Source organism: Chelonia mydas, chromosome 4 (genome assembly GCF_015237465.2).
Source record: "Chelonia mydas isolate rCheMyd1 chromosome 4, rCheMyd1.pri.v2, whole genome shotgun sequence".
NCBI classification, from domain to species: Eukaryota; Metazoa; Chordata; order Testudines; family Cheloniidae; genus Chelonia; species Chelonia mydas.
Window position 1 is genome coordinate 37,081,938 of NC_057852.1, and position 23,246 is coordinate 37,105,183.

Below are 23,246 nucleotides of genomic sequence, written 5' to 3' on the forward strand. Positions count from 1 at the left end.
ATCCCCAGCAGCGTGGTGCCATCCCAGGCACTTTGGTAGAGCCCACCACCAGCCCAGGGAGGAGTTGGGCCCCTCCCAGCCTTAGGTAGCGACTTCCCATTTGCACAGCCCGACTGTACTGACAGGAAAGAGAAACCAGGGTGATAGCGACCCACATCCAGAAAGGTGTTTGGGCCCCTCACTCCCATAATGGCTAAATACCTTGGAGGATCTGGGCAATATAGCCAAAACATACAACAAAAGCTTCTAGTGTAAATAGACATCCCCTGCTTAGGCATCAGAAAGGGAATTACCTGCTCACTAAAATGTGCTGAGGTGCTATCAATACATCAGTATATTGGATTCTCAAGGTTCTTCTTATTATCCATAGAGGTTTAAATTAATCTTCTAGGCAAAAGACTTACAACCTTGATTTCACTATATGGATATGTTTTATAGTACAGAAAAATAAAGAGCTTGTAATTTTACAATTCTATCTAAAAGAGACCAAGTGTCATAATCCGGTACCTTTAATTTTAAACCATACTAGATTTATATGGAAATTCTGGTTTTATTCCCCCCTGAAGAAACAGAATATATAGGGTTTGTATGATGACAGGTTTCAGAGTAACAGCCGTGTTAGTCTGTATTCGTAAAAAGAAAAGGAGTACTTGTGGCACCTTAGAGACTAACCAGTTTATTTGAGCATGAGCTTTCGTGAGCTACAGCTCACTTCATCGGATGCATCCGATGAAGTGAGCTGTAGCTCACGAAAGCTCATGCTCAAATAAACTGGTTAGTCTCTAAGGTGCCACAAGTACTCCTTTTCTTTTTATAGGGTTTGTATGTGTGTGTGACTCTTTAACGAAAACACAAAATACTATCACAATAATCCCAGCAGATAGCAGGGAATAAATGTTTACAGAGAACGTATGTAGATTTGTTTATGTAAACTTTAGCGCCCTCGAGGCTAAGATTGAGTGTGCTCCACAGGCAGCTCTGGCCAAGAAAAGGTGCATGCAGGCAGGGCCATCCCTAGCCACTTGGGCGGCTGTGTGGGGCCCCAGGTCTCCCCCTACCCCACGGTCTGGGAGGCAACAGCTGTGGGGGGCACTTTCGGGGGCCCCACAGGCCCAGAGTGGCCCGGGTGATTAGCGGGGGGCCGGGAGCAGCCCGCTCTGCTTCCCTCGCCCCAGCCCCAGCCGTGTCGCTCGGGGGAGGGGGCTTGGAGGAAGGGATCCCCCACCCCCTCCCCGCACTCACCGGCAGGAAGTGGAGCAGTCTTGCCCCAGCCAGCTCTACTCCGCCAGTTGTCAGCCGCAGCGCTCTGTTTCCCGCCATCGATGAGAGCAGGGGGCGGTCCTTTCCCCAACCCGAGTGACATGGCTGGGGCCGGGGCAAGGGAAGCAGAGTGGGCTGGGGCCACATCGCTCCGCTTCCCGCCACCAGTGAGTGCAGGGGGCATCCTTTCTCCAACCTCCCCGCACTCACCGGTGGTGGGAAGCGGAGCGACGTGGCTGGGAGCTGGCAGAGTGGAGTGGGCAAGGGCCATGTTTCTCTGCTTTTCGCTGCTGCCGGTGAATATGGGGTCACTGGGGGAAGAGGTGGAATGGAGGTGGGCTGGGGGCGGAGCTGGGTGGAAGGATAAAAGGTGGGGCAGAGGGAGTTGTCCAGTGCCCCCCCAGGGACGGCCCTGCCCAGGGATAGGGCTGGTTGCCGGGGCTGGTGCTGCCACGTATGCAGCACACAGCTGCCTAGGGCACCATGAAATTTGGGGCAATTTGGTGCCCCAAATTTCATGGTGCCCTATGCAGCTGCGTATGCTGCGTATGCCTTGGGATGGCCCTGCATGCAGGAATGCAGCAGGGAAAGATCCTTCTATCCCAGGGGCATCTGTTTCAACCCCTGCTCCCTAGAGCACACAAACACCAGAAGAATAAAGGAAAGGGAAATATTTATTTGCAGAGAGATGAAAGGAGAAAAACAGCAGGGGGAAAGATAGGGGGAGCGGTCAAACAGGCTTCATTCAACACAAGGCCCCACAGGTCCAGGGATACCACATTCTCAAAGGGCTGACACCAAGCAATGCATCTGCACTCAGAGTTCAGGAGTCCTGGCAAAGTTCCAGTCCAGCGCTGTGTCTTGGGCGCTCCTGGTTGTCTTCAGTGCCAGTAAACTTTTCCCAACAAACCCCTTCAGTGGCCTCTTCTGCCGCTCTCTGCAAAGCCACACAGAATGACAACCTCCCTTCTTAACCAGTTACAGCCTCCCCCTTATTCTCAATGCAAAGTCACAAGCCCCAGCACTTATGGCCCCATACAGTTCTGGGCAGCAGTGATACTGGGTTCAGTTCCGCGACATTCTTCCCTGGCACAGTGCTCCTCCGGGCTCCAGTTCTGGCGTGTCCCCAATCAGCGGCTCTGTCCCTCCCAAGCTTGAGGCAGGTTCTTGCCTGCTTCAGTCTGTGAGCCCTTGCTTGCTGTATCCCTTCTCTCTCAAGCTCCCCCCCCCCCAACAGCACTTCCTCTTCCTGGAACAATCAAGACAAAGATTTAAAGGGGCCATACTCTCTAAACCCCATAAGGAGTTACATTTTAAAAAATCATATTCAAGATTGTTTGCAAACTCTGACCTTCCTATTTCAAGTAGTAGTCCAGTCTCAAGTGTAGTGGAAAACAGGGTTAGAAAACAGCAGCTAAATACACAGCCACAGGTGCTGCTTTGAATTCCTTCAATTTATCTCAGAATGCCTTATATTTAGCTCACCTACTCTGCAGTTATATTACCGAGCAGAATTCAGATTGAACTGTAGATAATGGGTTGATAATTAATAATGGATTTATGGAATGATTTATTACGCTAGCCTTCAGTATTAAAATTGCATGGTATTACAAGAACATGATTTCTGTCCAAATGGCAATCCTCTGAATTCTCTTCTGTTCTCTTCTAACCTTATCCAAGGGATCACTTCCACAGCCCTGATTTACTTGTACACTTTTCCTGGGTATGTTGATCAACGTAGCAGCCTGACAAGGAGAAAGAAATAAAGACATTTATCACAGTGCATACTATGTGCACCAACTAAGCCATGGTAAGGCTTCAAGGATGTTTTTGGTCCAAGGTAAATAACAGCCATTTACATTTGTATTGCAACCAGACTCAAATACATTTTGCTTTTCTTCCTTGAATGCTAAAAATCAAAATGACAGGTGACCTTTAGGAAATAAGTTAGACGGTCCTAGTCCAGTTCATCATGGACAGGTGTCCAGATCACAGAAGCCACAATTGAATTTGGCATTAATTAGCATTTTGGTAGTTCTTGAAATATTTTCACCTCTGGGGTGAAACATGGCAACTAATTAAGTTAATATAGAGAACTGGGGGGAGAACGGTAATTCTATTTTGTAGAGGATTTTGCTATTTCAAAATCAGATTTCATTCTGATTTGGAATGATAACCAAAATTTTTGAAATTCTCTGTGAAATGGAATTACTGATCTCCACTGAGCTCTAACGCAGCCTGGTGGGCTGCCTCAGAGCTGGAGAACCTGGGAGCCTTAGAAACCCCAGCTCCATGGAAGTACACCTCGTGGGCTGTCCTGAAGCCATGGATCCAAAGTGCCCTACCTGGCAAGGAGTCACGAGCCTGGCAGCTGGGGCTCCCACAACTTCCCGGCTCCCAGCTTCCCATCAGCCCACCAGGCAGGCAGCTGAGGAGCTGGAAGCTTGGAAGCCTAGGTTCCCCAGATGGTCTATCAAGGAGCCAGGCAGCTGGGCGGTCAGGAATCCAAGCAGATTTCTGATGGAATCCTGCATAGCAGGCAAAGTTCCACTGGAAACATGCTTGGTTTCCGTTGGGATTTTGTCAGAAGTGATACAGTCCTGCAAAATGTTTCAATGTCAACAAAAGAGCAAACTCTGACAATTCTTTTCCTAACAAGCTTTATTAATTAGCAGTGGAGAGCAATACGACACAATAGCTTTAAACAATAAGACCATTATAGACAAATGAAACAGCAGGGAAGATAAAACTTTTAGATAGACAGAATGTATGGTAATTACTCAGTGGAAATGCAACCTGCACCAACAGAGTCTTTGAGATGTTTAGCCAACTTTAAAACAGGTTAATTAACAACAACCTATTCTATTGAATATTCAGTCCTGGCAGATCTTTTGTTTAGCTGTAGAAGCCCTTTCTTTTTCCAGGTACGCATGACGACTCTGGCTGAGGTATTCTAGAATAGTACTTTGCTGAAACAGAGACCTAATCATACCCTCAGGTTTCAGGTCTCTCAAAGTGTGACATTCACCCTTTAAGAAGGAAGAGGCCAGTGCATGTGTGACACATCAGCTGCCTCTGAACTGGGTTTAAGTGAAGGGGGTAAGGGGCGGGTCAGAGTACTTGTAAACAGAGAAAAGACAGTAGAGTAGAAGCAGAAAGTTGCTTGAGGGAAAAGGTTGCAGGAAACCCGAAGAAGGGCAGTAACTGTGAGCTGCTGGTGATGAGTTTGGAGGAAAATTGTTGAAGGACAAGCTAGAGTGGGGAAACCTTGCTAAGCTTGTGCAGTTTTCCCCTCTTCCTAGGGGCCAACCAGTTTGGTCAGTGTAAGCTCATCCTAGAAGCAAGAGACTGACTCTGGAGGAAGGCCCTGAGGAGCAGGGGTAAGGGAAAGGAGGCCTGGGGAGTTTTACAGTCTGTAAGTATTTATATGGGGAACAAATATTTGATAATGAGCTGTTCAGTCTAGCAGAGAAAATTATAACATGATCCAACGGTGGAAACTGAAGCTAGACAAATTCAGACTAGAAATAAGTCATAAGCTTTTAATGGCGAGTAATTAACTATTGGAATAATTTAACAGGCTTGTGGTGGATTCTCCATCACTGATAAACATCCGATCTTGATTTTAAAGATTATTTGTCTAGTCTAACCCCCTGTATAACACAGACCATAGGACTTTCCTGAATTGATTCCCTTTTGAGCAGATCTTTTAGAAGAGCATTCCATCTTACCTGGCAATGATGGAGAATCCACCGCAGCCTTGGTAAATTGCTCCAATGGTTAATTACCCTCACTGTTAAAAATGTCTCTCTTATTTCTAGTCTGAATTCATCTAGCTTCAACTTTAATCCAGCGGACAAAAATCCAAGGGCTGAAAGAGCCCTTTGCAAATCACCTTTACAGGGAGGCTTACAGGGAACAGAAGCTTGACAGACTGTAATCAAGTTACCCCTTCATCATCTCTTTGATAAGTGAAATAGATTGATCTTCTTGAGTCTATCATTATAAAAATCTCCATACCGCATTTGATCTTCTTGGTGCATTTTTTCACATTTGAGTTCTAAGACAGTGCAGATTCCTCCTGCTGGGAGCAATGAAGAAAATTGTCTATTCTCAACAACAGCAAGCCACTCAAATGGGAACTGGCTCCACTACTATAATGTGACAAGAGGCAAGACCTTACTTCTTGCACCATCATCTACTCTTGAGGGTCTTGGGAAAGCTAGATCGCTATGAACTCATTCCTTAGTATTTTCCTGAACTCTGTAGTATACCCCCTGGAATTATTTCCAGTACCCATCAGTCCAAAGTGATTATTTGCCATTGATGGAACAATTGTTGAAATCCCCAGATGAGTTGCTTCCTTTGATGTGAGCTAGATCCAGTAATGCTTGGTAGATGAGCAGGCTTGAGTCGAGAGACTTCCCTGGATTTACTTTCCTTTTCAAATCCTATACCTTTTTCTCTTCTAGCATGGTTGGTCCTTTTTTTCAGTATCTGTGGTACTGCTGGCTGTGAAATGGCTGTCACTTGTATAAAATAATCTGTGGAGGGGCAGGTCTAGTACTTGTAAAGACAGTAGAGATTTCTCTTTCATACCAATGAACCCTACCACAGCTTTATCCAGTCACTCTCAGAACAGTCTAACTCACAATAAGACAGTAGTGAGCTGTTTATGATTTGAATCCGTGTTCCATGAATGCTGTCACCATATTTGTTTAAGAGCTGATTTTAGATGGCATAGAAAAAACATTGTGAATCAGAGCATTAAGAGAAGTGTCCATAACAAGTGATTCTGCTAATGAAATATTGTATACCAGCTTTGTAAAGTCTCTTTTTTCCCCAAGCAGTTTGTGTTTACAGCTCATCTGGGCCATTTTTCTAAGTTTCCTATGGCATTCAGCACTGTAGTACCTTCTGTACATTAATGAATTTTCCGAGATCACATAGGAAATCTGAGGCAGAGCTAGGACACAACCTTAGATCTTCTAAGTCCCAGTCCAGTGCCTTAGCCATAAATCCATCATTTCTTCAAGTTGGTAAAACACCTACAAGCTGATGTGGTTTTTATGGCCAGTACCCATCAGCCTCCTTCATCAGAAACTCCCCTTCTGATGAAGCTACAGTAGCTATTAAGTGTGCATGACGGTAGTGCTCAGAGATCCTAGACTGGACTGGGTCCTCATTGCATTGTATAGCACCAAGCATAAAGTAAAAATGGTTCCTTCCCACAGGGGTTTTAAATCTGCAGTTGCAGCTACCTTAAGTACTGTTGTAAAACTGCTCTCTTTAAGAAACACCCATTCTGCTTTTATAAATTTCTTTGAGTGATGAGGATAGGAACAGACGTCCTACCTTGTTTACTTCTGAGGGGAAGTAGTTCCTGGGCAATTGAATTCCCCCCCACCATCCTTATCTCTATCCTGAGGTTCGGGAACTTTTGTGTTCAGTGAGGTAACTACCCTATATACCATTATAGACAAGAACTGAGCTGAGAATAGCTTCTCTAATGCTTCCGCCTCTTGATCCTCATAGGCTAACTGTACCAGCTCCCTGTCCTCTCAAAATGATATACCAGACCTTTAGAAAATTCCAATTCACATATCCCTAATTTTAAGAATAAGACTTTGCCTTCTGGAGAATCAGAGTTTAGATCTTGACTCTGCTTTGATTTAGAGATAGCCAGGTGCTTCTTTTTCTGAGCGGTTTTTTCCTGTGAAGGAGTTGAAGGGCTTGAAGCATACTCTCTTTAGAATGCATTTTTGTTTTGACTTTAACTCCATGTCTTTTGTATCTAGTTTTCATGGTGTTGTTGCTGCCCCGTGACATCTGAAGATGGGTCCTGGTTGCTCTATACCTAAATTTTAGCAAATACTATGCCATAATATACTGCAAAAAAGAAAAAAGAAAAGTTCATTAAATTGAGCATTATGCCATTGAAAAGTTTTGTGCAAAGTTAAAAATCAACCTTAAAGGAATACTCTTCAGTTTGAGCCAAATCTTGCTATTGTTATCTCATCCATTTCCTTTTAACTGGCTTAAAGTTCCAGGGACCTGAATAGGGCTGTATTGTCACAGGTGAATTTTCAGGCTAAAAGGTAAGGAGATATCCATTACCCTTTCATAAACAATAATGGGAGTTATAAGCTTAGATTCCATTAATGTGGTACTTGCTGAAGATTGACAGTATTTTTTTAATGGGGACTTAGACCCCACAATTCTTACTGGCCCATACCTACCCTCTGAAACCATCTTTCCTTCCTCCATCATCATATTGTCTGTCTGAAACCAGTTTTTTATAGCTATGGCTGTGTTTCTTGACCTTGGCAGTACTAGAGAGAGGAACTACAAACTGATTTCCTGCTTTCTAGGAAATCTCTCTGTTGAGCAATTAGTGTCATAGAAAATAATTTCTCTTTTGAGTTAGTATACCTACTTCCAAGCTGATGGAGTCGAGTGTACATATATGGAGCAAGTAGCTTCTAGGCATTATTATAGATGTTATTGTTTGATTTACTTCTGGCATGTAGGATGAACTGAGCAAAAAATTCTCTGAGAACATACTATAAAGCATGAGAGAACATCTGCTGGTCCTGTGTTCTAATATTGCAATTCTTACAGTTGTAGCACTCAGAGCTTAATTTGCAATGAAAGAGGTGCTGGGGTTCAAGCAATTTTTTTACATTCATAACTGATGCACAAGCCCAGAGGTGCCAGGGCTTTGAACTGCCAAGGCTAGAGGTGCTGGGGCTCAGCCCTGGCAAGCCCTGACACAAATTAAGCACTGGTAGCATTTGACCAAGTGCTTTATTCCCCACATCCCTTCCCTTCTGAATATGATTCTTCCAATGTAAAGAAAGAACTTTTTGTCCAACTGGTGCTAGCTGGCTACAGCATCACAGGTTAGGATTGAGATGGATTAGTAAGGCAAAATTGTTAGGGCTCATGACAGTGTTCTGTGCTCCAAACACGGACATACAGCTCTGAACTGGGAGAAAAAAAATTTCAGAGCAGTTCTTCACTACTGGATTACCTTTGATGATTCATACACAGAAGACATTACAGCTATATGTGTTAGCCATCAGCCAAACATTCCTCAGATAGGGATCTAAGAAAAATAAATCCTTTGGACCTGGAGATGTGTACAGTAAAACATTTTATGGAAAGACAGTTATGAACAGCTATAGTTATGAGCTGAAATGCAAGTCAGATGTGTTAAACAGAGCAATGTGATTTTTCTCAGGTTTTTGTTTTGTTGTGTGTTCAATAGTCAAACTATGAAGAGCAGCAATGCTAAAAATATGGGGATGAGGTTAGTGAAAAGATCACCAGGTTTAATAGACAAAGTGTTCTGGAGTTTCAGGTGATTTCTTTCTTTTTTTATTATATAAATATTGTACCTTATTTCTCTGGTTCTAATCAGGTCATTTCATTCATTTCATTCAATTCAGCTAAGAATTATAGTGACTGCTAGAATGTCATTGGCCGAGCAAAATGCTAGCCAATATATCAAACATTATTTCAGTAAACTGCAATAATTCAAACCCCAACCAATGTGACTATTTTAAACAGTATAGCTATCTATATAGATTTAAACAATGATTCATATTTTTCTCTTAGTAAAAATCTACTTATAAAACCAACAAAAATCATAGTCTCTGGTACACATACATTGTCTAGGTGTAGTAAATATTCAGATGAGAAATAGCAAAGCTAGGAGTTTCTCCTGTGATCGTATTCACAAGTTGCAAGCAATGGTCTGAAGTTGCAGTGAGGGAGGTCTAGGTTGGATATTAGGTAACACTATTTCACTAGGTGGGTGTGAAGCACTGGAATGGTTACCTAGGGAGGTGGTGGAATCTCCATCCTTAGAGGTTTTTAAGGCCTGGTTTGACAAAGCCCTGGCTGGGATGATTTAGTTGGTGTTGGTCCTGCTTTGAGCAGGGGATTGGACTAGATGACCTCCTGAGGTCTCTTCCAACCCTAATATTCTGTGATTCTTATGACTTGTAATTCTCAGTTATTTCATTTGTTTACTTTTGAAAAAAAATATACAACAGAAGGTAACTTCTAAAAAGGCATCATTTACTGAACCATTGTTCACCCTAGTAGCAGTATGATTTATGGATTATGTTACTACAGCAATAAGATTGTCAAAAGCACTCATTATAGGCCTCTCCTCCCATTTAAGCCAGTAAGAGCCATTGCTTTAATTGGGAGCAGATTTAGGCCAACAACGAGCAGCTTTGGAAATCTCACCCATACTAAGTATGTTTATTTCACATTTACATACACTCTAAAATACTGACAGATGGACATTTTAAAAATAAGCTTGAAACTCCTTCTCTGGTCTCACCCGCCAACTTCCCCAAAAAGCTGTACTCTGGATTGAGATGTGGCATGTGACATTTCAGGAGGATTGGTTCTTTTGGGGAAAAGTTGCTGGAGGGGACGAAACTGTACTTACAACCAGAACATAGCTTCAGCCTTATGGAAAACAGACAGCTGCTCCACAGATAATTTCTTTTTTAGCTCTATATTCATATGTAGTCACACAGAGAAAGAAAAAGAACAAATAAAAACAGAAAAGAACGAACAAACAGACAGAACAAAAAAAAAACCACCAAAACCAAAAAAACCCCAAACCATCAACCTTAGACAGAGTGCTTAGGTTTTGATGGAACAAAACAGAAGCAAGAAAATCCACAGTTTGAGGTGGAATGCACTGTAACGCCCCTTCTGATATGTAGAAGCAAAGGGGCACATGAAAGAAAGTGTGGTTAGTTGCCTATGCCTTTGAGAGCATGCATCACACCTATTATTTTTTTCTTCCTTAAAGTAATTTCTTTGCTTTTTAAAATTCACATTCAGCCATAAGTGGCTTTAGTGCTCATTAAAAAGTGCTGGATTGACAGCCGGAGAAAATGAACTTTTCTATTTATCCACAGAACAGATGCAGTTCTGGGAACCATGCGACCAAAAACCTCTCCCGTAACACCATCTCTCCAATTCTGAGCTGGAGAGAACACCTGTAAGATCCTGTCCACAATTGTATTCTGGAACTACTTCATGACATCTGACCTGGTTACAACATGCCCAGCTTAAATTGGATCTACATTACAGCTTATTTGTTTCACTGAACAGTATTTGTATATCCAAACCTTCTCCAGAGCTTAACCATGTGTGTATCAGTACATCTAGAGAAAATGTGGGATGCTATACCATACTGCCTCAGCATGGTACAGTGCATGGATGACATACAAGCTGTTGGAGCTATTCAGCAGTGTTTAAAGCAATGTATTCTTTCTCTTTTTTCCAACAGCAAAGGGAAATAGGAGGGAGGACTGGCCAAACACGTGACACAGGCACAGTTAGGAGTTTCTGTTTATATTGCCAGACCAAAACCACTAAGAGCACGCTGAAATGGTACAAGAAGGACATGTGCCAACAGACATGTCCCTGGCAAGAGGGAAACACTGTTAGGTCCCACAATTACTAATGAGTAATAACTATGTGGTATGTGAGCGTACACCATATTCAAAAGTAATCCACACCAGTAGCTGGGTACAAACTCACTTCGGAGCTGTAGTGTGGACAGGCCCTAAGACCTGATCCTAAGCCCACCTAAATTAATGGGACTTCTTCCATTGAGTTTAGTGGGCTTTGGATCAAACCCTAATGGAGGAGAAGGACTTCAGCCTCTATAACTATTCAGTCCTTTACCTTACACATAGCAGCTAGTAAGACTGTCATGAATATCACTTTTGTGGGCTCTTTTGGGGTGTTGACACCTATTGACTAGGCTCTAGACTGAAATCACCAAGTAATTCCACAAGGGCAATAAAACAGGCATCAGATGTTAATGACTTGCTCACTTTCAAATTGATTCAGACCCAAATCTGAGACCTAGAGGTGAAATCTTCCATATCCTATTACAGAGCCCTTAAACTATCCATTCATCTGAGATTTTTCTGTATATACAATATGGTGTCTTACTTTTGGTCTATACATTTTCAGTTAAACTAAGTATTATTCTTCGTTCAGGCTAACATTTAGATAGGCAATTTGGCAGAGAGTAAAATGTTTCTCAAAATCCAAAACATATTGCAGAAAAAGAATGCGGTTATAGTATAGTATAGAACAGCCAAATGGAATGAAATTTAGCATACCACCTAACATAGTTGTCATGCAGAAGTACAAAATCTGTATGCAACAGATTCTGAAAATCTGATAAAAATTGCTATACAGTAAATAACCTAAAAGGGTGAAATATGGACCTCTTGGATTCTTCCAAGGGCAGTGGAAACTGACTAAATCAGCATTATAAGTACCAGCCACATAAATTAGAGATGTTGGAGGGCTTCTTAAACCTTGCATCAAGTTTTTTAAAGCTTCCGAAATTATTTCAAGATAATACATATACAAGCTTGCTTGGATTAATACATACCTTGTTTTCACTTTCTCCGTTGGGTCTCTTTCCATCCTCATATCCTACCTTGCCAAGATGTGCATTAAATTGCAGTATTGCATAATTGAAATGAGGAAACAGCTTTCTGACATTCTTTATGGTTAAACTACATGAAAATCCAACATGCAAGGATGTAAATGAAGTCAGAACAAAATTGGAGCAAATGTCTGTGTTCTATCACCTGGATATAATCCCCATTAATTGTTCAACCCTGTGAGGAGTTGAGCTCCTCCTGAAAACTTTTGAGTTCCTTCAGTTCCTATTGGACTTCAGTGGAAAAAGCCTATTAAGCTCATGTCGTAGAACCTTGTGTCAGGGAACAATCCTGCAAGGGTTTCTGAGTGCCTCGTCCAGCCATGTGTTTATGAGAAAGGATGGTTTTATCGCTAAATGACATAAACTCTATTAGTATCTCTAATTACTATATTACTCTGTAAGTAACTATGGCAGCTAACAGTGTTTCACCCCTGCTAAAGGCCTCTGTTGGCACATGACCTTCCTGTTACCATTGGACTAGGACTCAGGAGTTCTTGGTTCAGTTCCTGGCTCTGCCACAGATTTTCTGACCTTGGGCAAGTCACCTAATCTATCCATAACCCAGTCTCCCCAGCTATATATTGGGGGTAGTAATACTTCTTTAGTTTGTCTTGTTTCTTTTGATTGTAAACTGTTTTGGGCAGGAACCGTCTTTTAGTATGTGAACATTATTTGTATGGTGCACAGCACAATAGGTCCCAATCTTCGTTGTGGCCTCTAGGCAATATTGTAATATAAATTATTAATAATAAAGTTTTAAATTACTCAAGTAATGTGTTTCCACCATACTTTGGGAAGTCACAGGTGTTCCAAAAGTTAGCAAGTATTAACTCTGTTAAGTAAGAACCCAAACTAACGTGGCAGTAACTTGTGAAGACACCAATTTTCTTTTTTGAATTGAAGATGTAATAAACTGAGAATTTTCTCAATTCTCTTACAGCAGTGCTTTTGTTTGGATATTTTACACATGCTACCAGGTAAATTATGTAACTGTAAGCTTGACATAGTTTCATGTGCACCCATTGAGCCCTGCTGTTTCTCTCTCCTTAGAGTATTTCCCAAAAACACACTCCTGTTAAGTATCACGTCAAACTGTCTTTTCAATTAGACTCAAGGATTCTGAAGCATCTCCACAAGTAATCAAGTACTGCAGGGAAGTGAAGGCTCTGATTCCATTGCAGGAAGGTAATTAACAAAGACTTCCCCTCTTATGAAGGCAAATTTGGGACTTATCAATACTGTTCTGTTATCTTGCACCCTGGCCCCAGCATGGATGACTTCTTATCAATCATTCCTTAAAGCTTTTTCCCCCCAGGTATGCAGCTTTGCATATGACATTTATGTAGCAACCCATTCTTCTGAGAGGAGTTCAGAGAGATGTGATCACACGATAAAATCAAGCTGCTCTCTCAGACGGGTTAGTGTTTCCTCTATTATAGATAGGCAGTAACTGAAATGAAAACCTCATGTGTATCCTTGCTTCCCCATTTGGGATGAATTACCCATGTAGGTTACTTCATTGCCAACTCTGTGCTACTGACAGTGTCATTAAGCTTAGTGCCACCAGGGACAAATCGTTTTACACACTGAACAGTAAAACTTTTATGTTGCTTAATGAGTTTGGTGGTGTTCCTAACATTGCATGTTGTGTGGAATGGTGAACACCTATACTGTGCAGAAAAATTAAATAGGCAGAACATTCAAAGCATTCACTGTTAGAAGCCTTTGTACATAGAGCAAGCCTTTATTTATCTTTTACTGGGGCCCAAAAGCTAGAACAAAGATCTCTCACTTCTTTGCCATTACTTTACTACTAGAGTGAATGCTTGGGCCCTTACCATAAATTAAAGATGAGTTAAATTATTGGGCAAATATCTAAGGGTATGCATGTGTCGGGGTTGTGGCAGCATAGTGTAACATCCAAAATATAATCTCAGGGAACAAATTTGCTTATCAATGAGTGACTGAGTGCGCTGTATTGTACAATGCTTGCTGTTGCTAGAAAAAGGAATGAAAGGGTCAAATAATCAATTAGTTAAGAGCCTGATCCAAAGTACACTGAGATCAGTGAAAAGGCTCCCTCTGATGAGCATTGGATCAGGGGCTAAGAGTCAGATGTCTTGCAAGCCTTTTACAAAGATACCACAATATTCTGCAAAAAGAGTCCAAAAAATTATAGTGACTCTGCAGTTGTTCAAAACCATTTTTATAGAATATTGTGGGTTATATTTACTTTATTTATTTCTTTTTATGAGGGCTGTGAACAGAAGCCTTTGGTAGAACAGAATGCTACTTAATTCACTCTAAACAATTTTTCAGTTCTACTGTTCAGTGACAGGGTAGTTGGATCACTCCCATACATGTTTTATGAAACAAACTATCAACATATGTGTCAGATAAAAAAGAAGAGACACACAAATTTGGTGGCTGTTACTTTCTCTTTTAATCATCAGGGTATAAGTGACTTTGATTGACCATGAACTGTGTAAAAAGTCCAGATTATTTAAACAACAAGCTATAGCATTTTTCTAGGAAGCACTCCACACTACAATATACTCCACACTGTAACTGTTTTATAAAACCTAGCTTCAAAAACTTAAACAATTACTAGCTGTCAGTACATCAACACATTAAAAAAAAAGTTATTTTCATTGATCTGTGATACTTTTATCCCCAAGGGGCCTACCTCACCAGCAATTTAAGGGCAATAACTTATGCAACCTTAAAAATGTAAAATTTCTGAATATATATAGTGGCACGTGTGGTCTATGCTTCCATTCCATGGCCTGCATATATCACAGTTGGCAGATTCTGCCCTGCACTTTGTGAAATGCTACTAAAGTCAATAGGGTTGCATGAAATCTTAGGAATCAAGACAGAATTTGGCCAAGTATTTTTCTGACGTTCAGAAATGAGGATGGTATACATGCATGCATACATAAGGGCATACCCATTTTTTTTTTTTTATTGTTGGAGAGAAGATTTTGGGAACTGTATTAAGCTACCTAGTCTACCTCTCTGCCAATGTAGGATTTCCTTCTAATTTCCCACCCACACTAGAGAGCGGATAACAGTTTAAAAAAACTGAACGTGCACAGTATTGTCAAATTCACATGATCTAAAATCATGAGGCAGGCTTCCCAAATAATGATTTAAAAAAAACAAAACAAAAACAAACAAAAAACCCCATGAATTTTAAACCAACCAACAAATTTTGGGCTGTTTTATTTTCCTTCTGGATTTTGAAGCATCTAGGGTGCATTTGAGTCATTTCCTCAGCAATCACAAGAGCTAGAATCTTACTAATTTTAACATGAAAGCTGAGATCCTCAACTATTCGCTCATCTCCATGAGCTGGGGCTTTAAAAGTAAAACACCAAAGACTTGCGATAAAATTGTGAGAATTGGCCACACTGCATTCAGCTACATTTTCATCTTCTGTTTGCACTTGCAGCATATTCTCACAAGTAAAATTTTGTTCACAGAAATATTCAAAGGCAGCAAAATTCAGCGGTTGTAGCCAATATTAACAACAATGAGAAATTCATTTCAGGTAGAAATAAATTATAAAGTTTAGGTCTTCCAGTAGGGGAATAGAAGCAATACCACATGAGTCAGGTGGCAAATAACTGAGCTCGAAAAACAAATTTCAAATATTGAATAAGTAGATGATTAATTGAATGAATACTTGTTACAAACTTTTCATCAGCAGACTCTATAGATAAGAATGTATTCCCATTAACCATTCATCAAACAGATTTTTAAAAATAGTGATCTGTATGCAGGCAATTCACAAAAACAGAAAAAATAAAAAAGGGCTAAATCTGCCTAATGACTGGATTGCAAGAGTCAGTCAAATTATTTTTGTTCTCTAGTGCTATGTCTAATCTGGTTTTAAATGGTGCTGAGGAAAAAGGTTTAATGATATAGTCCAGTTGGTTTACAGAATGTTTATTGGAAGCTATTGAGTCAACAAATCTCCCCCAAATTATTAAAAATAAAGGTCAAATAATCTGCTTTTACTGTCAGACTGATGGTTTAATAAGCCCACTGAAAAACCAACGACAATAAAGTTTCCTCCTCCTCCCAGGACATCATTGTAGAAATACAGTGGTTTTTTGGGTATTGTGATACGCTTGGCAGACAGGCATAAAATAAACACCACTCTATAAATACTGCCTTACTTATTGACTGGCTTTGTGAAAATATCTGCTATTAACTAATAAGAGGTAAGTGCTGTAGGGACATTGGTCATGTCAGACCTGTCAGTAGGCTAAATCCCACTTAAATGGGAGTTTTGCTTGCCTAAGGGCTCCAGCATTTAACTCTACACTGCATCAGAGAAACCAATGGAAAAAATCCCAGTGATTTCATCATGATGTAGATTGAGCCTAAACTACAGTAGCAAGCAATCTGGTGTCAGTGAAGACATTTCTGTCACTTCTATATGACGTTGGTGGACGTGTGCGTGCATATTGAATGAATGGGATGAGTTTGTCCCAGTGATTTTCAGATTATAGGCTTCAATCTACTTGTTTGTTGTGGATATGGAACCACAGAGTTCCTGTGTATCACACAGAGTAGCTCTGTATCTAAAAATTGCCATGGCTGACAGTACGTATTCACAACCATTTTCAGCAGAAAAATATGGTAATTTCTTCTCTGTTCTTTTCTCCTGCAAGTTTATAACATTTGGATGGATGCTAGTTTTTTTGTGTTGCTGTGTTATTTGAAAGAAAGTAATTAATAAATAGCTTAGTTAAAATGAATGGATGTCAGTAAGTCTTCGTGAAAAAAGTGGCCTTTGAGTCATTTCTGTGTACCCTGGAGAGCAGCTAGACCCCTGCTTGACTCCCCTTTGCCCCCCAGATTTAACTGACATGATTTAAAAGAATGATATAGGAAGCAATGTATTATAGATTTCAGAACATTTAGCAATGGTTTTGAAGAAGGATAAAAATTTGGGCAGCTCTGGAATCTCATTCCATTTTAAGTTTTGTTTCTTGCACACCTTACCTTTCTGATACAGCCAGTCATGCTTTGTGCACACACTGTACATTTCCCCCAAAATCTGGAGACAGGGATGAAGTTACTTACTTTTGGGAAAAAACAAGTTAATGGAGGCTGTGGGATAGTATTACTGATCCCCTAAATTCCTGCAAAAGGTTGTCACCAATGGAATTACACAAAAAATGAATTTACTTCCCTAGTGACTCAAAATACACTCAGCCTCAGAGCTAAACTGCCCTGGTGACCCTTTGAAAAAATTGTTTTGCTCTTTGGAGAGTATGGTGAGGTCATTTCTAAAGAGTCTAGTAAGTAAAACATTGTGCCTTATACGTTCCACCATTCTCCCATATTTTCCTTTAAAAGTGTTTATTAAGCAATAATCTCTTTTGCCTGCTTTTCATCTGCAAGTGGTCTAGAACTATAAAAATCCATTTCAAATTGTAGACCGCTTTCTAATTATACACAATGAGGGGGTAGCGTGAAGGACAGTAGCACTCAATAAAAACAAACAAGTTAAAGTAAATTTGGCAACAATATCTCCTTGACAAATATGGTTAACCTTTTGGGCATTACCTACATGCCACATTTTTTTTTAGTGCGCCAGCAATTCTCTGTTTCTCTAATACTCACTGTTATTGCATTTATCATTATTACTTACTTACAGGTTTCATTTGTTGTAACAATTCCATAGGAACTCAACTGCTATTTAAACATTACTTCATTATAATGTGTTACTGTAACTAGTACCATATATCAAACTAATTTTAGTATTTGTATGAATATCATTGTTTCCATGGTAACTTAACATCAGATTTTGGATAAAAGAGATAAGCACCAAAATAATTTATGATATGCCTCTGGAATCAGTGTGGAATGATTTATTTTCAGATGCTAAGTTTATTGTACATTTTGAATTCACTAAACACTATGAGCACTGTGCATAAGATGTTACAGACTGAATTACACTCTGGAAAACTGTCTATGCCAAAAAGGAAAGAGCAAAAAAAAAAAAACCAACCAAACAAAAAAAACCCCAAGCCCACATTCCTGCTTTTAAGAAGCAATATTCCAGTTTGTAAATGGGGAGAAAAAAATAACAGACATGCAAACAAATAAATAACTGCTGTTTAGAAACAAATATGGAATTTCAAATCAGGCCAGGTCTACAATAGAAACTTTTGCTGGCATAAAAATGTTGCTTAGGAGGTGCAACATTTCTATTCTGGAAAAAGCTCTAGTGTAAATATGATTGTATCAGTATAAAAGTGCTTCAGTCAGTGGAGTTTATTTTGCTCACCAACCTGGTACAAGTTATGCTGGCAAAAGTACTGTTTTGCTGTTATAAGCTGCTTCTGCACTAGGAGGGTTTTGCAAGTATAACTGCACTGCATAGTTTATACTGCACGTTACTGTCACCTGAATAGGAAGAACAAAGTTTGTTGTACTGAAAACAGGTAGGAAAATCATTCAGTCCATATTGGCCTAAATCCTCTGACTCTAGTTTTTGCATTTGTTAAACAGCAAAGTGTTTTATATATTGTTTTATATTTCCACATATTATATGGCTTGGGCCTGCACTACATCTTAGATTCAGTTGTTATCATGACAGGCTCACTATCTGGGGATTATTGCTGTGAGTAATGCAAAAACAATTTAGTCCATTATCTTAGCATGTTTGAACTTCAATTCTGGTACGTACCATATATACTCGTTCATAAGCCGATTTTTTTTGGTAAAAGAGTGAAGCATCAAAGAGCGGGGGTTGGCTTATCAATGCATCTCACCAAAAGTTGATGATTTTAAGTTCTATTGAATTGAATATCTAATACGTTGTCATTGTAGAGCAGGGGTCAGCAAACTTTGGCTCCCAGCCCATCAGGGTAAGCCACTAGCAGGCCAGGATGTTTTGTTTACCTGGAGTGTTCACAGGCATGGAGCCCTGCAGCTTCCACGGGCTACAGTTCGCTGTCCCTCATCCTGCACTGATTCCCGCAGCTCCCATTGGCTAGGAATGGCAAACCGCGGCCACTGGGAGCTGAGGGGCTCCATGTCTACAGATGCTCCAGGTAAACAAAACATCCCAGCCCGCCAGTGGCTTACCCTGACGGGCCGGGAGCCAAAGTTTGCTGACCCCTGCTATATTTTAAAAAGTTGGCATCATAAGAAACACTCAAAAGTTTTGCTAGAATTATTTTAATGTAATCTTACAAAAAACCTATCGTTATAATAATAACTGAACAAATATGTATTCACCTTCAAAATTATAGTCAATGTTTTAAATATCCATTTACTGATTTTAAAGTCTCATATTGTTCTAAGGTACTTATTTAAAAAGTCTTAAAATCCTTCAAAGTCCAAATCAGTCTCCAATTCACCAAACAGTTCATTAAACTCTGCTTCAGTCACAGCTGCACCTGCATTGTCATAGTAGATGTTGGCAATGTCGTCTTCAGACTCAGATTCCTTCTCATCATCAGCCTCTGTTGGGTCATCATCAAATATGGCATTGTCTTTTGATCCATCAAGCACACTTCCGAAATGATTTTTCTATCATTTCTGAGGGAATGGACTCCCACGCATACTTGACCTACTGGGTGACCAGACTGATTCATAAGAATCAGACCACATTTTGTGTAGCCTGTCTTTAAAGGGTTTGTTCAGGCAGACATCAAGTGGTTGTAGAAAAGAAGTTAAGCCTCCAGGTATTACAGCCAAAGTAGTTTTCATGTTTTTGGCCACATTCTTCACCTCAGCCGTCTTGTGTGCCCTGAACATGTCCCAGATGAGCCCAGCAGGTTTCTTGAAAAGTGCTCCTGGTCTCTTATTCCATGCTTTTTCCAGCCATTCAATAGTCCCACTTTCATCCATCTATCCCTTTTCGTGTGCATATACGATGACACCAGCAGGAAATTTCATGTTTTTAGGCAAGGTTTTTCTTTTAAAAACAACAGGAGGGAGCTTTGATCCATTGGCCAAGCAACCGTAAAATGGCTTTTTCCATGGCCAGTGGTTTTAATTAAAACTGTTTTTTTCGCCAACCCCGGTTATTGTTCTGTTGCTTGGGAGATTGAATGTCATCAGTGTTTCGTCCATATTTCCTATTTGTGACAGCTCAAATGCATATTCCTTTCAATGTTTTAAAATAAACCTTTGGAAAGATTCAGTTTTTTCTTCCAGATCTCCCTTTCTTCGCTGACGGTTCATAAAATGAGTACACCAACCCGCTGATGCGACAAACATCGATGGCTTTACTGACTTGTATTTGTTGTCTTTCGACATTTGCAGAGCACGCAGATGAATTCCAGTTCTAGGTGACGATGTACCCATTTTGTCGACATTCAACAATCCAATCATTGAGATCTTTCTCCAGCTCAGGAAATGAAGCGCACCTCATTGGACATTTTTTTTTGCTTCTTGGCATGTTTTTTAGTGTTGTTTTATTTTTTTGCCATTCTCTTACTTGCTTCTCATTGATACAGAATTCATGAGCAGTGGCGCAATTATTGTTTGCTTCTGCATATTCAACAACTTTAAGTTTGAACGCTGCATGATAAGCAGACCATTTTCTTTTGATTTCACCATTATTCATTTTAAATACTAGTATGAAAATCTTAGAAAATAATAATTTAGTTATACATTTTGTAGGACTTTATATAGACTGTCACCTGCTTTATCACTGTCAAAGTATTATTGTTCTTTGTTTATTTCAAAGCAGCCCTGTAGATTGGCATGTCTGTGGCAATAACAGGCTATTTAAATTTTATTACAGATTCCATTGATTCTGCATGTTATATTTTCAGATTGGCTCGAGACTTATAAGGTCCATTGGTAGAAATGCATGAAGAGATTAAATTACACAATAGCGGACTGACACCAGTGCCATAGTACTATCGTTCATTGTATTTTTCTAATTGGCTTGTAAAGTGTAGCATTTTGTGAAATGCCCGGATCAAATGTCATGCAGATCTGAAGCACTGCTCTTTTAGCATTCATTTCAAGCCAATCTAGTCCACTAAGCAAAGCCTTTGTGATTTTAAACTGCTGCAGTATAGACATCAATAAATTATTTTACGATCAATATAAGTATGCGCTATAAAAATAATTATAATATAGTCCTGCAGTTGAACAATACCCAGAAAAGCAAACAGCAAGTACTAGGAAAATTGAACTTTAGGAAAGCACATGTTTTTAAGTGCTTTGTTGACATGGACATGAACTGAGAAAAATTATATAATCGATATCCATATGTTTATTTATATTAATACTTCTTTTATCTCAATTATAACATAACAAATATACAATTTAAGTAAAAATAAAATTTTAGCAAATTTTTAAAGAAACAAATCCAGAATTGATGTTCCACCGGGGTTGGCAAACTTTGGCTCACGGCCCGTCAGGGTAAGCTGCTGGCGGGCCGGGCCGTTTTGTTAGGTAAACATCCCAGTCTGCCAGCAGCTTACCCTGACAGGCCGGGAGCCAAAGTTTTTCAGTCCCTGAAATATAGGGTCAGTTTATGAAAGGGTCATACAGTTTTTGCCATTTTTACTTATCCATCCTGGGGCATCGGCTTATAAACGAACAGGCTAATGAACAAGTATATACAGTATGTTATGGATGTGTCTAATTTGGTTTGTATTTAGTTGAAGAAAAATAATTATGGCAATTGTACTGTATTTACAATTTTGCAAGATATCTTATTAGTAAAGTATAGTCTAACAGCATGTACAAAACATAATGCAAGAGTGCAAACTTTTCCGAGTACCATGTTTATGCTATCTGAGATGGGGAAGCACTCATGGAGAAAACTCTCATGTATACTATTAGAAATGTAGAAGGATAATGAAACTAGGAAAAAATCTGCCAGCACAACAGACTTTCACAGAATTTTATTGTATGGAACTGTCTTCCCCTAGTTCAAGTGGCTTCTAGCTGTGTCTGTGAGTATAATGAAATGCAATGGTATGCATTTGAGTTTTCAATTATGTCCTTTATTAATTCCATTATTTCACTACTTATGCTAGCAAAGTTAAGCATTTGGGTAAGCGTTTGCCGGATTGGAGCCATAATTACTATACTTGTAGTTAGGGTAGTAAAGCTAAGCATGTGTGTGTTTGCAGATCAGCTCCTGTGTCACTGTAATGCTTTAGGATCATCTTCTGCTACTCCCATTGAGTTGTACTTTACTTTACAAGTAGTGCCATTGAGGTCAGTGGCAAGTTGTTTCTCCGTGCACTAATGGCCACAGTGGAGGGGTGAGAGTTGTCTTTGTCAGTTCTATGTTGGGGGAATCCCCAGCTGGGGAGACAGAGATGGCTGTTGGAGCTTCACAAAGGAAAGCTATTTATACACGTGTCTCTATTAGTATGAGCAGTATCAAGGAGGGAACCTCTAGAGGAATACCTGCACTTCTCTAATCATATTTGACTGCATGCTCATACACCCAAAGTGTTTCAATATCCTGATAAAGTTACACACGGTCATTAGTTGTGTACCTTAATTTCTTGTGTGCCATACCAACATGCATGCTCCATGGCAGTCACAACCTGCTAGCTAGCAGTCACCTTTTTGAGTGACTATCTAGCTCTCATGGGTTGCAAGTGGCTTGTTATTTGAATTTTCAACACAGAAAATATTATATAAAATAAGTCAGTCTCATGAAGAAAATAATATTGGCCAAAAATCTCCACACTGAGCAACAAAGACCACTTAAAACATGATTGGGTTGCAGAGGAGAGAAAGAAAGAAAAGATCCAGCCTAAGGAGAAACCAGTACGGCCTAAAAACAAAACAAAAACAAAAAAAAGGGATCAGGCCACATTTTCCCTCCCAGCTACACCAGTGTAATGGTTTCAATGTTGTACAACTGATGGACCAAATTTGCCTATTACTTTTAAGTATTAGGTTCTTGGAGCTGAATCTGCTTACTTCTTTTCTTTCTCTCCTATGTGCTACTACTCAGCTCAACAGGATCTCTTCCTGCTTACCCAACTAAAAGTATGGAAGATGAGAAGAGATCATGTGCTTTGGAAGGCAGAGAGAATGGAATTTAGCTGAAGTACTAAGGGAACAATTTGTTTCAATAAACCAGTTTAAGGGTCTGACTTCTGTCACTTTTCCTTTCTGATGCCTCAGTCCATAATCCTGAAAGGAAGAATAGTCTTGTGATTAAGGCACTAGATTAGGATTCAGAAAACCTGGGTTTGTTTCTCAGCCCTGACACAGACTTCCTGTGTGCCCCCGAGTAAGCCTCTAGGCGCGAATACTATTCAACTAATAATAAACATTGAGTGCAAGTACTGGTGCAAGCTGCACCTCTCTGCTCCACAGACACCAATAATGAAATCCTGTCATAGGAATCTTTGGATATGTTTTCTTTCCTTGAAAATATTGTAAAAATGAAATTCTATTGGAAAGAAAGTACTCGACGCACATTGGAAGGAGTGACAGTGATAACACTGCTACCAGTGCCCAA

General features: G+C 40.0%; 1 long non-coding RNA gene across 1 annotated transcript in view; it reads right to left on the reverse strand.

Annotated features, from left to right (window-relative positions):
- Positions 1–1,916: 1,916 nt before the first annotated feature.
- Positions 1,917–23,246, reverse strand: part of LOC122465552 — a 51,532-nt gene continuing 30,202 nt past the window's right edge. Inside the window, exon 2 of the long non-coding RNA XR_006290480.1 lies at positions 1,917–3,005. This is a non-coding gene — a long non-coding RNA (uncharacterized LOC122465552). The remainder of the gene's footprint in view (positions 3,006–23,246) is intronic.